Here is a 15,700-nt window from a genome sequence, read left to right on the forward strand (position 1 = left end):
TTTCCGCCACTTATTTATTGGTAAACACTTGTTGGATACCGACGTGCCCCCCCCCCCCCCCCCCTTTCTCCACAATCTTGGTGTGACACTGACCTGTAACATATCCCGAAGTCTAAAATATGCATTTTGAGGCTGTTGATATGAAAGTGGGAAGTACAGATCTTCCAGTTAAATCAGGAATAGCTTAAGTGCATTACTTGAAAGTGACACAGGAAAAGCTTACTTATGTAGGTGGTAGTAGTGTCGGCAAAAAGTTCTTGTGTGTGAAGTTGCCATGTAGAACACCAGGTGTAAAACTTTTCTCCCGAGTCTTGAACTGTGTCGGAACAAAAGTGAGGCATTCGTATGACTGTTCATTTCTCTACACTTATACAGATGTCCGAGTTCTGCTGTGTTAACATTGCAAAGCCCTGTAGGCATGTGGAGTATTAACCAAAACTGTCATATTGGAAGCAGAATCAAACACATTTGTTACGTTACTTGATATTTTCAGGAGAAAAAGGCAATGTTGATTCTTATTAATATAATACATTCAGAGTCACAGCAGTATTTGACCAACCATAACATTACAGCACCCAAACGTGGATGTTCCATCTCAGCTGCCCACCAGTGCTGATCCATGTTTCATTGGGGAGAAATTGTGGTTTCAACTTTGAACAAAAGAGGGATAGACTGTCGATGCTTTCCCTATTAACAGCTCCAGGACTGCATCTGCATTAGCTGCGGATCCAGTGCTTTAACAAGTTGGCACGATACGACAAGGGTGGCCTGACGGTCCACCTGGCTGGGCACCCGGCCTGTTGTGGTTGTGGAACTTCTGTGCCTTCTGTAATGTCTTCTGTGTTCCGTGGTGTCATTCTGTTGTCAACGGAAAGCGGTACTCTCCATGTTGTGATTACAGCAACACTGCATAGGGAGGTTCTCAACTTGTTACATCAACATCACTGGGTTGCCTCTCACAATAAAAAATTGAGACATCAGCATGTCTTCTGGCCTGGTATTGATTGCGAGGTGGAATGCCTGCTGCAACGATTCAAATCAACAGGCAGCACTGCACACTATTTTTTACCCTCTGGCCAGGGCCCATACTACCCTAGGAAAAAATCCATATAGAGTTTGGACCTTTTTTAGACACTTTTTGGTTGTTTTCCAAATTTCCTTCTGTTGTTTGTTGTCCCTCTACTACAGCAGGTGCGACAGTCAAGGTGCTGTTAAGCATTTTTTTCTATTTAAGGCATACCTTACACAATGGTTTTAAACAATGGTCTTCTATTTTTGGCTCAATACTTTCAAAATTTCTACTAGTGCAATGGCATCCACCACATTACGGTACTTCCTTTTCATCCGCATCCAATGGCAAGGTCAAACATATCGTGTGGACTTTCAAAATGCAAATGCATAAATATGTTGCAGAATTTCTGGCAGAAGAGGACATTACATCCTTTCTCAGTTCTTAAAAAATGACTCCAACCAGGGGCAGGAGCTTGGGCGAAATCTTGCACGGCCAGTATACCTTCTCCTGCTGCTGCCTGCAGTGGCACCAATGTCTTCACGGTTCGCGCCCCCAAATCTGATCTGGGCCCTGTAACGTAACATGGGGGAGGAACCCGCATGTGTCTACACTTCTGCCCCTACTCACTGGTTTGGGCCCAGGACAACTGCTTCAGACACTATGGATATGTCACCATCAGCGTGTCATCGAGGAGCTGGCATGTGATCACTCTCCCCTCACCCCCCCTCCCAAGGAAAGAATAGTAATCAAACGGCTCTGAGCACTATGGGACTTAACTGCTGAGGTCATCAGTCCCCTAGAACTTAGAACTACTTAAACCTAACTAATCTAAGGACATCACACACATCCATGACCGAGGCAGGATTCGAACCTGCGACCGCAGCGGTCACGCGGCTCCAGCCTGTAGCGCCTAGAACCGCTCGGCCACCCAGCCGTCGAAAGAGAAGTAATCCACCCATTACTACACCTCCACTGACACTATCATGGCACACATCACATATATGGCTATTGCACCGATAGTCAACCAGAGGCCGACAGCAACTGGCTCCTGATAACCGACTGCTCTTTTGTACATGTCACTAGTCTGTATTGTTCTACTTATGTTACGCTCTCATGCTGTTACCTAATAAATAGTTGGTGGTTTCTCACAACCATGTCTTTTCTTGTGGTCTGAGTTGGAACAATATGCTCTTATCTTTAAGACTTAATACTGCCATCCAGTAACCCCTTTAAATGTTGACTGTCGTCTGGCTGCCAGCAGCCACAGCAGGCAGCTTTGTTGCACTGGCAGTGGCCTTGTAGCTGTCAATATGTTCAGCAGTGCACCATTGTCCTGCAGGACAGCAGTGCTATGGAGTTTGGTGTAGTTATGTACTACTAACAATCAATTGTTCATTGAGTTCAATAGCATCTCCTCTTTCAGGCTACAAGGAATAGTGCATCGCACGACACAAAATTGCAGAACTAGGGGTTTCAAGAAGTAAAGGGTACAGCGATCAGTCACAAACAACATTTATTGCAAATTCAGATTTCAGTCACTGTGTGGCCATCTTCAGTACAGTAAATATAAGTAAAAACATTAAAACCACATGTACACATACAGTCCCAACTGGAGTAGTCCAGTTCTCACCTGGTGCCTGGGAATGAGCATTTAGAAAATAACGAAGCTGAAAGGCTGTCTGCATGCTACTTTTCTGAGCATCTGTGAACAAGTCTAAGGACAGTGAAATCACAAGTAGCTGAGAAGTTGTACCACATAAACACATCATAACTCAACACACAATCTTAACAGCATGACAGGTGGCATATCTGGCAACAGATGACAACAGAGTACAATACTGCTGCTGCTGCAGACAAGTGTTTCCGAACTCACCAATCACAGCACATTGTTGATCATGGGTCTCCACAGCAGACAACCTTTACATGTTGCCATGCTGACCCAATGAAATAGTCAATTACGACTGCAGTGGGCACTAGGTCATGGAGGTTTAAAATGGACCAACAGAAACATGTCACATAGCCAGAGAAATCACATTTCTTGTTACACCATGTAGATGGCCACTTTCAGAAATATTGGTATCTAGGTAACCAGCTGCTCGAAACACACACTGCATGGACACAAGCTGGTGGGGGGCAGTATTATGCTGTGGTGCACATTTGGCTCAGCTTTAAAGGGAAGTGTGCTAGTAATCGAAGATACCATGGTGGCTGTGGACCTCTTGAACATTGTTGCAGACTACTTGCATCCCTTCAGAATTGGTGTCTGGCCTGACAGCAATCACATCTACCAGCACACGATAACTGTCCACGTTACAAGACAGAACAATGCTACAGTAATATAATTGTGTAGGCTTCCGCAGCCTGAGTCAGTTGACATAAGTTTTCTGGGTATGGTACCGTGTCATAATGTATAAAACAACTGCTGCTGGAGACAAACCAACGTTTCAGCCACAGTTGCAGCAGCCTTCTTCTGGGCCTATATGTGCACCAGTATACCCGGAAGGAGGCCGCTGCAACCGTGGCCGAAATGTTGGTTTTTCTCCAGCAGCAGTAGTTTTATACATTATGACATGGTACCATACCCAGAAAACTTATGTCGAATGTTACAGTACTTTGAGGAGCACAATAGCGAATTCATGTTGATGTCCTTAACCACCAAATTCGACTGATCTGAACTGCACGGAACACACATGCTACACTATCATGCACTCGCTCCTTGGTCACTAACGACTGGCCCATAATTGATAATAATTGCATTACCTGTGATAAAACATCTGGTGTCACATACATCCAGAAACCTATATCAAGCACTTGTGGAGTTCATGTCAGCACAATTATTTTCGCAAAGCATTCCTAAGGTGGACACCAATGTTGTACTGAGCAGGTGGTTGCAATGTCAAATTAATTTTCTGCTTTATAGAAAATGGGAGAGGGATCAAAGTTGATGTGATTTTATCATGTAACCCTTTTAATAGCAACACCAGTTTTCTAGTTGGTTAGTGATTAGCAGTATTCTCTTTCCAATTAATTTATGTAGCATTACAAAGCACATTTTTGTGCTATTAAAAATCTCTTAACTGTTATATGATGCTACGACAAAAGCCAAGAAACTGACTGACTGAACAAAATCTGTACATCATTCAAAAATTGTGACTTTAATGAAATATAGCTCTTCATATTTTATGAAATATTTGTTTTGTTAAAGGTCACAAAATAATAACTTGAAGTTTGTTTGCAATGATATATTTTATACATTTCGCATGTTATGAGCACTTCATTTAGTTACGAACAATCACTAGAAAGCACTGACAGATCTTTCCTTCAACGCCACAGCCTGTATGTATTTGAAGATTTTCAGTTATAACAAGGTTCAACTTTTTGCATATATGCTCTTTAGCAGTTGACATTGTCAGTGTGCACTAGAGTAAAGCAAATAAGAACTGATCCTGTAGATGCTACTTGAATGGACACGATGCAAGAATCATGGCAGAACAAGAGGATTTGAGAAAGTGTTGACCAACCTTCCACATGATGAGTTAATGATATGAAGATTTGCATGCAAACAAACCAAGATGTGTGCTAGCTTCAAGCTATTTAAGTATTTTATAGTGTGTAACATTTTTCCTACCTTGACTACCTGAATCTGTAGATTTCAGCAGACACTGGGCTGTTGGTGTTTTATATTTTAGTGCTGCCAGCCAAAGTTATACTGAGTGCTACAGCATTGGAACAGCTGTTGCTGAGTGCTGTGTTACATTTACACTGATGCATAATTTTATAGGAAAATTCTCATCACTGAACATATTAGGAAATATGATTTTAATTTAGATTCTGTGAAACATGATATGAGTTTTCATTTCCAGCAGCACTAACAATACAAGCTCTCCAGAGAATTTAAGCATCTGGGAGTGCTGATACATCATGGGGCAGCATATTGTGCAGTGGGGATGTAACTGCATCCACGTTGGCATGGCCAGTGATTGTTGCAGAAGAGCTCATGGTCACTTGTGGTTAATGACTCCAAACAAGCTATTCACCTGCAACATTCACCACACAAATTCATCTACCAAAACTGCTGCTCAAGGACTTAGCTTCTGGGCTCACCTGAAACCCTTATCAGTCAAGCTACAACAACTATTGCTATGGATTCATTTGAGAGTGGGGAGCAGAATGCAGAAATTATTATTATTTGCCTACTGATTTACAAACTATGCCTTGTGGCATGAATGTTTTTGTATAGTGTTTAACTTCAATAAAATTTGGCCTGGATTTGACAAAATTGACACAGTAGTTAAAATTTTACAAGTGAACCAATAAAGAGAAAAATGATAAGTTAGCAGTGACAACAAATGATGTTGCGAGAAAACAGCTCCGGTAGCTTCAGGAACAGAAGCAGCAGTGACAGCACCAGCAACAGTGAAAAAACAGCAACAAAAACTAACACAGCAAGAAACACAATACCACAAACAGCAAAAAGAAGTCTGGGATTACACACCACGTGCTCTCCATTACCCAACAAAGATCTTCTACCATTACCTTCTCCACCTGCTGTGTTGCCTCCAGCTTCCCTATAACTCGAGAGTGACCAACAGGACTAGGAATCACACTGAATGACAATTACACCAACAATTCTCAGTGTTTAATGTAGATGAAACATACAGCCAGAAGGCTTCTTTTTCCTCCCTCATCAGAGTCAGACATGATGACACCAGATGCTGATGATTTACTGTCATTTGTAGAAATGTATGATATGCCAACAGCCAACTACTGTAAGATGGGTGTTCAATAAGTAATGATACACTTTTTTCCTTGGACAATTTTGGTTGTGAAATTTGCTGTTGGCATTGTGGGATATTCTCACTTCTGCCCCCATAGTTTCATTAACATTTGATAGGTGGTGGTGGTGCTATACATAACCTTCAAAAAATGGCACCTGTATCAAAAGCATGTTCCAAACAGAGAGCTGTTACCAAGTTTGTTTTGGTGGAGAACCAGAACATTGCAAATATTCATAGGCACTTGCAGAATGTCTACAGAGACCCGGCAGTAAAGAAAAGCATGGTGAGTCATTGGGTGAGGTGTCTGTCATCACTCCAACAAAACTTCATTGGACTGTTCCTCATCTATCCTACAGCCCAAGTATCTCACCTTCCGACTTCCTCTGTTTGGCCCAATGAAGAATGCACTTCCTGGGAAGCAGTACATGGATGATGCAGCAAGACATTGGTGTCAGAGCCAATCAGTGGTACCATGAGAGCATACAGGCGCTCCCAATAAGGTGCCATAAGGCCACTGCATTGAACGGCGATTGTTGAAAAATAGGGTTTTATACACAAAGAGTGGATAGTAATATGGTGTATTGGAATCCTGAACAAAACCCAAACCAACCTGCTTTCAGAAGGGGAAAAAAAAGTGCTCCATTACTTATTGAATGACCTCTAAATAAACGCGTGGTATCTGGTAGACCTCTGTGTTTTACACTGCAAGTGCTCATTTGTACATCAAGAATGGCAAAACTGATTCAACATCAGAACAAATTCTGTAAATGGAACAAGCATTTGAATCATTCAACAAGCCACCGCCACCACCACCACCACCACCACCACCACCACCACACAGTTTGACATAACAAGAATTACCCTGCTTCTGTGGCAGTCAAGAACAGGCAGTCCACATCAGCCGCATGCAGTTCCTCCATGCCCACTATGTTCTGTTTCACATAACCAACGTAACAGCCATTTCTGCAACAGTCTGCCAGTGCCATAGTAAAATAAGACACTTAGTGCCGGTACAGTCATACTCTGAGGAATGATCTGCTGAAATGAACATCCATGTGTTAGAAATCCTGTGTTACTCATGTTCTGATACACAACCACTTTGTTTTCAGTTTAATACCCATGCAGCAGTTAATAACATGGAAATTTTCAGCAGACTGTTCACTATTATCACCAGGAGCTAATAGTAAGTTGCAGGTTCATTTGCATGCCCACAGGGGTCTCCCTGGTGCAGCTAGCTCATTCATTATCCCATATAGGCCAAATTGAGATGGCACACATCACAAAACAAATGGCGTTTTGTGTCTCCATTTCAACAGGTGCAATGCAGTTACAACTGAGTGACATGAGTTTTGTCAAGAGTACAACACTGCTGCCTGTACACCTTAAACAGGCATATGGATCTCTCATTGCACCACTGGCCTCCAAGGTATCGTGATCTCATGGTATCGGATTCTTTTTTTCGTGTGGTGGTTTGTCAGAATCTCTCCGTTCATGCCGCCCCCCCTTTCCAGTATCTCTGGATGAACTGTGACACTGTATACAACACCAGCAGTGAATGCTCCGACTCGAGACATGCTCAGTAAAGGAAGGGATGCGTTTCATAACTATAGTCTCAATCGGGAATTGGCAACCATTTGTGACCTGCGGGCCTGATTCACACACTTACTTAAGCTCGCACGCTGCCTCATCCCATGATGCAACAGCATCACTCCTTGTGCCTGTATCATTAACATTTATCGGACAAAGTTCACCCCATCTTCAGATGTTTACATTTATGTGTGTGTCAGTATTGTTTATTTACATACAACATTTCAAAATAACTGTTTTAAAAACTTCCGGTGCAAAATTCTGCAATGCCGTTAGTAGAGAAACTATGTTCATGTTACATAAATAAATGCAAACATCTTAAAATGGGATGCCAGGCATTCTGAAATGTTATGGAAAAGTACATGTCAATAAAGGCACCTGGTTGCCACTAATTTGTTATAAATTACTTTCAGTTTCAACAGTTGTAGTATTCTAATATGTCCACAATGGACAGGAATTATTTACTCATGTTAATACGAGAAAGAATAGAAACAAAAAATGCGGCAACAAGATAGATAGGAAATCCCAGTTGGCAACCAATTAGGAATAACTTTGTGAGTTTTGGCGATATGCAGGTCATTCGAGTGTTTAAAATACAGGGTCTCCCACTCAAACCTCCCCGATTTCAAGGACCCAGGAGAGAAAAACCACAGTAGATACGACAATGGAAAATGCACCACATTGTAGAGCTTCTCAAAGAATTTATATTCCTGCATCAAAAGTGTTAAGTATCATTGTCAGAGTGCAGCATGGTCACATGAAGTGAAAATGGCAACTCCATAGTAGCATGCGCAAGCAGTAGTGTGGTTTTCAGAAATAAAATCGCCGATTACTGTGCAAATAAATTATTGTCGTGTGTATGAATGTGATCCACCTGATGTGAAAACAATTAAGGAATGGTACAAGAAGTTTCTGGCAACAGGAAGTGTTCTGAAACATTCTGGCGGTGGCACGTTACGAAGTTTCAGAAGAGACAGTGGAGGATATCATACAAACATTTCTCAGGAGCCCACATAGGTCAATTCGTCAAGCATCTAGGCAACCTGATGTACCTTTATCAACACTGCATCGTGTAGTTCACCAGCATCTCCGTATGTGTGCTTACAAAGTGCAAATTCTGCAACATCTGACGCTGAAGGACAAACCACACCGACAGCAATTTGCTGCGGATATGCTGCAGTATATTGATATGGATGCCAGCTTCCTGGAAAGATGTTTATTCTCAGATGAGGCAACCTTTCATATATCAGGAAGGGTTAATACGCATAATGTTCGGATTTGGGGTTCGCAAAATCCGCACGTCATCACTGAACATGTTCATGATAGCTCTAAACTAAATGTCTGGCGCAAGCTAATGCACGACAGGATTGTTGGACCATTCTTTGTGGAACAAACAGTGAATGGGTCAGTATCTGGGCATGTTAGAGCAGTTTGTGTACCCTCGGATACAAGACTTTCAACCAAACATCATTTTTTCAACAAGATGAAGCTCCGCTGCATTGGTCAACGGCTGTTTGCAAGTTCCTGTATAGGAAATTTCCCAATCGTTGGATTGGATGTGGAGGACCCACTGCCTGGCCACCACGTTCGCCTGACATTACGCTGCTAGATTTCTTCATGTGGGGATTCATGGAGGACCGCGTGTATGCGACCAAAGTGGACGATATTCCTATGTTGTGACATTGTATCACTAATACGATTGCAACAATAACAGAGGAAATGTTACAAAGAACTTGGCAAGAAATTGTATATGGACTCTATATTCTTTGCACTACAAATGGTTCACACGTAGAGGTGGATTGACGATAAATAAATAAATTCTTTGATATGTTCTACAATGTGGTGCATTTTTCATTGTCTTATCTACTGTGGTTTTTTCCCTGGGTCTTTGAAATCAGGGAGGTTTGAGTGGGACACCCTGTATAGTGTGCGTTATCCACAAGTACTATTAGCATGCATTTTTTAAATATTTGTCCAAAAATACTTTTGATGACTGATCGTATACACACAGGTTGTTTCTAGTACACTAAGTAAATCATGACATCATTTCTTTGTTCATTCTAAAAAGTTTGGAAGTCTAAATCACTTGAACACTTCGTATATTGGCTCTATTATACAGAAATCAAACTGGAAAAGTGTGAACAGAATGCCAAGTTGTTAAACACACAAAACACACTCACACACTCAATACACATTGGTAATACTGAGAATATTTTGGTCGGCTTCAGTACTGTTCATCAATATTTCTAGTATTGCAAATATGACAATATTCACTCTCAGACAGTCACTATATTGACATACTGATAATAATACTGAATGTATGAGGGCCCCTGTTCTGTGCGACTTTCTAACACTGCAGATAATAGGCTGAATCTTATGTCATTAGCACTGTATGATTGAAACCAATCATGGTTCAGTCTGGACCACGGTCCACCTGTTGCCCACCCACGGTCTAGATGTTTGTCCTGAAAGTGTTACAAGGCACACTGAATATTTTACAACATACAGTATCACCATCCAAGACTCAATAAGTCAGAGAAAAGAAAGCATTCCTGCCACAACACTAAGAAATGTGTAGAAAATCTAGAAAATCTGAACCACTGTTCACATTTGGCCTACAGAATTGCTGAATTTCTTTAGGACGTGAATGGTACAGGTTGCAGTTAAACACTCTGCAACTCTTCAAGCTGTTCATGGCTGCTCTTCTCATAGTAATTTATACAGTCCACATTTTTAAATTGCTCAAATGCAGAAACAGGAACTGTCAAAAATTATTAGTAGTATTTTATGACTTCTTCCTGTTCCATTTACATATAGCGTGCAGGAAGAATGATTGCTAGCACACCAACTGCTGCAAGGCTGAGAGGAGACACAGCAGAGGTTTACACTCGTCACCCTAAGCCAACCACCAGCCATACAGTTCACTATGTTTAGTGGAGTACATAGTGCAGCACTGTGCATTAATTTGTATTTCTTGATTGAGTTTATACTGGTGCACAGGAAACTAGGTACAATATCTTGTTCAACATTTTGAACTTATTTTTTGTAACTTTACACACCACCACAAGATATTCTGTACTAAACAAAGTGGAGCATGTGGCTGCTGGCAAGCGTGAGCCGCTGCTGTGTCTGCTGGCAGCATTCCATGTTTTTAACACCTCTGAGCATGCTGCAGTTAGTCAAATCTTGTCTTCACTATCCTTATGGCAGTAATACTTAGGAGGTTGTAGTATATTCCTATTCAACACAAAGTTGGGTCTTTAAACTTTGTAAGTAGGCTCTCACAATGTAACTTCCATCTATCTTTTTAACATTTGCCAATTCAGGTTTTTCAGCTTCTCTATGACACCCTCTCACAGAAAAAAAAGTCACCATTTGTGCTATCCTTTGTATACATTCAGTTTACCCTGTCAGTCCCATCTGGTGAGGTTTGTCACCTACTTTACCTATGACTGAGCCTATGTAACTACTCCATTTCATATCTCTACAAATTGTATGAGTTATGCAATTCCACATGTGACTCTATAATATTCTAGTCACAGGACATTACGTTTATTCACTTTGTGAAGTGTACAAATTTCCATTTCTGGACATTTAAATCAAGATGGCAATCTCTACACGTTTGATGTTTTCGGGACCCGTGCTGGTTGACATGGAGTAAGTCATTCTGTTAGAGATGTCTCAATGTCTCATTAGGTTTGAGCTCAGAATATATTCTAAGACTCTACACAACTGGATGTTAGGTTCACAGCATGGAGGGAGGGGGGGGAAGGCTCTTTTGCGATTGCGTGATTACCGGCAGACACTCGGCACCAGATGCGATGCTCTGCTGTGGCTGCTGGAGGCCTCATGGCAGTCATCAAGTTGTACAAGAGATTGATCAACTCCAAGGTTTGAGTGTCAACTAACCCATAACAGGGAGAACGGATAGGAAATATAAGAGCATAAGTTTTAGAATACTCGGGACCTTCCCAATGCACTACTTCTAAAGCGTGCTTCATGGGACTGTCGAGAGTGTAAACACATTTTTGAGGTCACGGTTTCTTGGCGCTCTGAGACAGAGAACAAAAGGATCAGACTCTCGCAGAACAGGTTGATGGGCTGAGCCATAAAAGGGGGTGTAGTCCTCTCTTCTCAGGGAATAGCATGTATGCACCCTGGTAGGCCTGCAACATTAAGAGTAAAAGGAAAATCTGACCATTTTATTTGAGATAAGTCACGCATTTGGCAAGAGTAGAAGAAATCTGTACTAAACTCATTACTTTTAACATGTGCTGTTGACAGGGAAGCTTGAATCCTGGATTTGAGAGTATTTTATGTATGTCCCAGCAAATTCAGTGCAGCGTCTTATTTATTCCTTGTATATTAGTTTCAAAAGCCAAAATACAATGGGCATGATCTGCCATTTGAAGAACTGTGAAATATTTCAAGGCAGTTGGGCACCAATAGTCACTCCTTTTTTGTACGTTACTAATGTAGCTGTGACAACTATTGACAGAATGTTAACTTATTTTCTGTGGATGTAAGTTCTTTTTATTTATATATTTACATGAGGGATAAACTTTTTCGAGTGAGTCACCGTAAGTACAATATTACTCAGCAGGTGAACCATATACCTGGCAGTAGTGAATACTAATTGGTAACATGACTAGGTTCCGCCATGCTCAAATTAAAGCAGTGCACGTTGTTAGCCTATAGTGGAAGCTTGCTGTTAATAAAATTGAATTAATTTATGAACAGAAGGAGAATGCTGTGACAATGCAGACGATGGAAAACGTGACAAAATGTGGAAACTAAGCAAGTAAATGGTGCACAAATTATGGTAGAAGGGAAAAGATGCTGGGACAAGCAGAATTGGAAGTATTTAATCCACAGAAAAAGTGATCGAGTTCTCGCAATAAATATGCCCTGACAGCATGAGTGACTGTGCTATTTGGTGGCAGTTTTTGGAATATTATTAATACAAAGAAATAGTAACTTCACAAAACCTTTACGGCTTATGTCGTACAAAATTGAAAGCTACAAAGAAACTGACATCGGGGAGGTTTAGATTAGTGGTATTCTAATGGACTTCTGAGAAGACTAGTGTTTACGAATTCATTCTCAAGTTTTCTTTTGTTAATTTTGGTGTATATCTTGGTGTGAGGCAAGTTTCTCAGGTAGCTCCCTGCTGCCAGAAGCGGCACATCATGTAAGTCCATTTAAATCTGTGTTAATACACACCGTAGAGTTTGATCAGTGTTTCTACTAAAAAGTAACTGTCGGCAAATCCAGTTTTAGTAGAGAAATGTGTATTTTAAGAGCCTGTACAGCTTCTGACCTTAGCCTACAGTGAGAACTCTGCAGAGCATATTCTAGTGTTTGTTCTCATTATATTTTGTGAACATACGAACTTCAGCAGCACCATTGTTGAGTAATTCTCTCTCTTGCAGAAGTCTGTCTGTACTTTCTCAGTTACTCCTGACTCTTTTCTTTACATTTTTTGTCTTATTCAGTTTTTACACAGCACAATAGGCATAGGGGCAGTGCTAGTTGTGAGCGGACACAAGGAAACTTGGCTGCTGACCGTAAACAGATGGAATCTGCATTGACCATGTCAACAGCATTCTGGCTGATTCTCAAAGACTTGGCAACATCAGGATGCTGGTGTTGTGACCTGTGACACCTCTGGTGCCGTCGGAATCCTCTAGTGACCAGGTTGTCACTGCGTCTTGTGATACACAACATCTGACTGTTATGTCTCCACTCGAGTGTGTGTGGCGGACAGTGGTGAGTCCGCACGTGTCTGGATGGAAGGCAAAAGAGGAACAGGCCACACGTCTGGCTCCTTAAACCACAGAAACAGGTAAGAGGTGTTAGCCAGTGTTCATAACACTTCTGAGAAAGCATGGGATGTTTCTCCTGGTAGGCCAGCAGCCGATTTTCCTGCCCAGTCTGTGTCAGTGCAAACAATGGGAATGCTAGTCACTGTGAGCTCCAACGTTAGGCAGGTAATTAAATCTCCTCACAGAAATAAAAGGCAGTGTGGGGAAAAAATGCGTCTGCACCCTGTATGTAACTAAGCGGTCTTTTTCCAAACTATGGAGGAGGCCCTGCTGTCGGCTATCGAGTGCACTGGGTGCAACCAGCTACAAATAGTAGCACGTGATGGTACGAATGACATGTCCTGTTTAGATTCGTAGGCCATTCTCAATTCCCTCTGGCGTTCCAGAGAGATACTGAAAATTCTGTGAATATGTTTCCGGATCAAGCTATTGTAATACTGGGCGACTTAAACTTGCCATCCACGGATTGGGAGACAGTCAGATTATCAAAGCTAGTACCAGAGACAGGCATTCGTGTGGCATTATTGTGACTGTTAGGTCCAAAAATTGCTTCAAGCAGATAGTTAACCCACGAATATGTTATCTTAGACCACCTAGCCAGAAACAGAACTGAACTTACCGAATCAGTTAATGCACAGGAAAACTGTGATAGCAACTACGACTACGGGTTTTACAAGAAATGTTAAGAAGGGTAGGAAGAGTGAAAGCATACAAACAGCACAGTACCTGAGTAGTCAACATAAAAATTGGAAAAATTAAAAAGCATCGTTCAACATGCCTCACACAAATATGTTCTGAGCAAGGTCTTAAGGGGCAGGAGAGACCCACAATGATTTAATAGCAAGAGTTAGAAAACTGCTACGTACACGAAGAGAGCATTACAGATCCAAGAGAAGTAAATACCTAGCAGACAATCAAAAGCTGAAGGGAAAAAAATGAGGTTAAGGAGAGCAATGAGAGAACTGATCAGTGGCCTGGAAAGTGAAATTTTGTCCACTGATCTGACTAAAACCATAAAAGGTTTTGGTCTTACGTAAAATTATTAAGCAGTTCACAATAATCAATCCCGTCACTCAGCGGCCATGCAGACATTGAAAAGGAAGAGAACAGGGAGGGCGAAATACTGAATTTGGCCTTCCAAAATGGTTTCACTGTGGAATATCATAATACGGACCCTTCTTTCAATCATCGTATGAATGTTGAAATGGCAGATCTTGACAAACAATCGCAGAATAGAAAAGCAACTACAATCACTTAGCAGTGGAAAGACATCAGGAATAGATGAGATACCTGTAAGATTCAACAAAGATTATCTGAAGGAACTCGCACCTCTTCTAGCAGCAGTTTATCATCCATCACTGGAGCAACAAAGGGACTGCAAAAAAGCTCAGGTCATAGGACAGATGCATGTAATTATAGGCCAAAACTGTTGATATTCATCTGTTGAATTATGGAATATTTTTTACGACTTTCTGGAGAACGAACATGTCCTCTATAAAAACAACAATGGATTTTGCAAATGGAGACCTTGTGAAACTCGGCTCACTCTGTTCCTCCATAGAGCTGTAGACAATGGGGCTAGGGTTGATCCATTCCTCTACTGCAGAAAAGCATTTGACACCCTCTTGCACTGCTGTTCAGTGGGGAAGAGGGGGGGTATCAGACCAGATTTGCAACCAGATTCAAGATTTCCTTGCAGATAGAACACAAAAATCACTCTTAATGGAAGAAAATTGACATATGTAAAAGTACTTTCCATGGTATCCCAAGGAAGTGCGATAATGTACATAAATGATCTAGTAGAAAGTGTCAGAAGCCCTTTAAGACTGTTCGCTGATGATATGGTTTTCTACAAGAAAGTAACAAGACCATAATAAGTTCATACAGATTTGCAGACTTACCTATATAGGATAGATGAATGGTGCAGGCTCTAGCAGTTGACCCTGAACATAAATAATGTAACATATTGCGAATACATATGAATGGAAATCCACTGCTGTACAACTACGCTATTGATGACAAATGGCTGCAAGCAGTGTCTACAGTAAAATGTCTAGGATTAACTACCCAGAGCGACCTTAAGTGGAATGACCACATAAAACAAATAGTAGGAAAAATAGATGCCAGGCATATTCACAGGAAGAATCTAATGGAAACTTCATGCATAAACTGAAGACATGGCTTACAAGGCACTTGTTCGATTGATTCTTTAGTACTGTTCATCAAATTGGGACCTCTACCCAGTAGGACTCGGGTGGAAGGGAGGGAGGGAAAGAGAAGAGTGATGCGTTTTGTCACAGGATTGTTTAGTCTGTGCAAGACTATTACAGAAATGCTCTAAAATCTCCAATGGCAGATGCTACAAGAGAGGCACTGAGCACGAGACGTTTACTGCTGACATTTTGAGAGAGTTCTTTCTGCGACAAGTCAGATAATGTAGAAGTTCTTCTACACCCATCTCTAAAAGTGACAATAAGGACAAAATTCAAGAAATTGGA

General features: G+C 41.4%; 1 protein-coding gene across 5 annotated transcripts in view; it reads right to left on the bottom strand.

Moving 5' to 3' along the window:
* Positions 1–15,700, bottom strand: part of LOC124556802 (mucin-19-like) — a 90,918-nt gene that overhangs the window by 24,129 nt on the left and 51,089 nt on the right. For 2 of the 5 annotated variants that reach the window (XR_006968697.1, XR_006968695.1), the window contains one exon: positions 2,509–5,049. The exons of the other annotated variants lie outside the window; for them this stretch is intronic. The gene's annotated coding sequence lies outside the window, so the exon portion shown is untranslated. Of the gene's footprint in view, positions 1–2,508; positions 5,050–15,700 lie in introns of those variants that run through there. 5 annotated transcript variants of the gene reach the window in all.

This window comes from Schistocerca americana, chromosome X, assembly GCF_021461395.2.
Source record: "Schistocerca americana isolate TAMUIC-IGC-003095 chromosome X, iqSchAmer2.1, whole genome shotgun sequence".
NCBI classification, from domain to species: domain Eukaryota; kingdom Metazoa; phylum Arthropoda; class Insecta; order Orthoptera; family Acrididae; genus Schistocerca; species Schistocerca americana.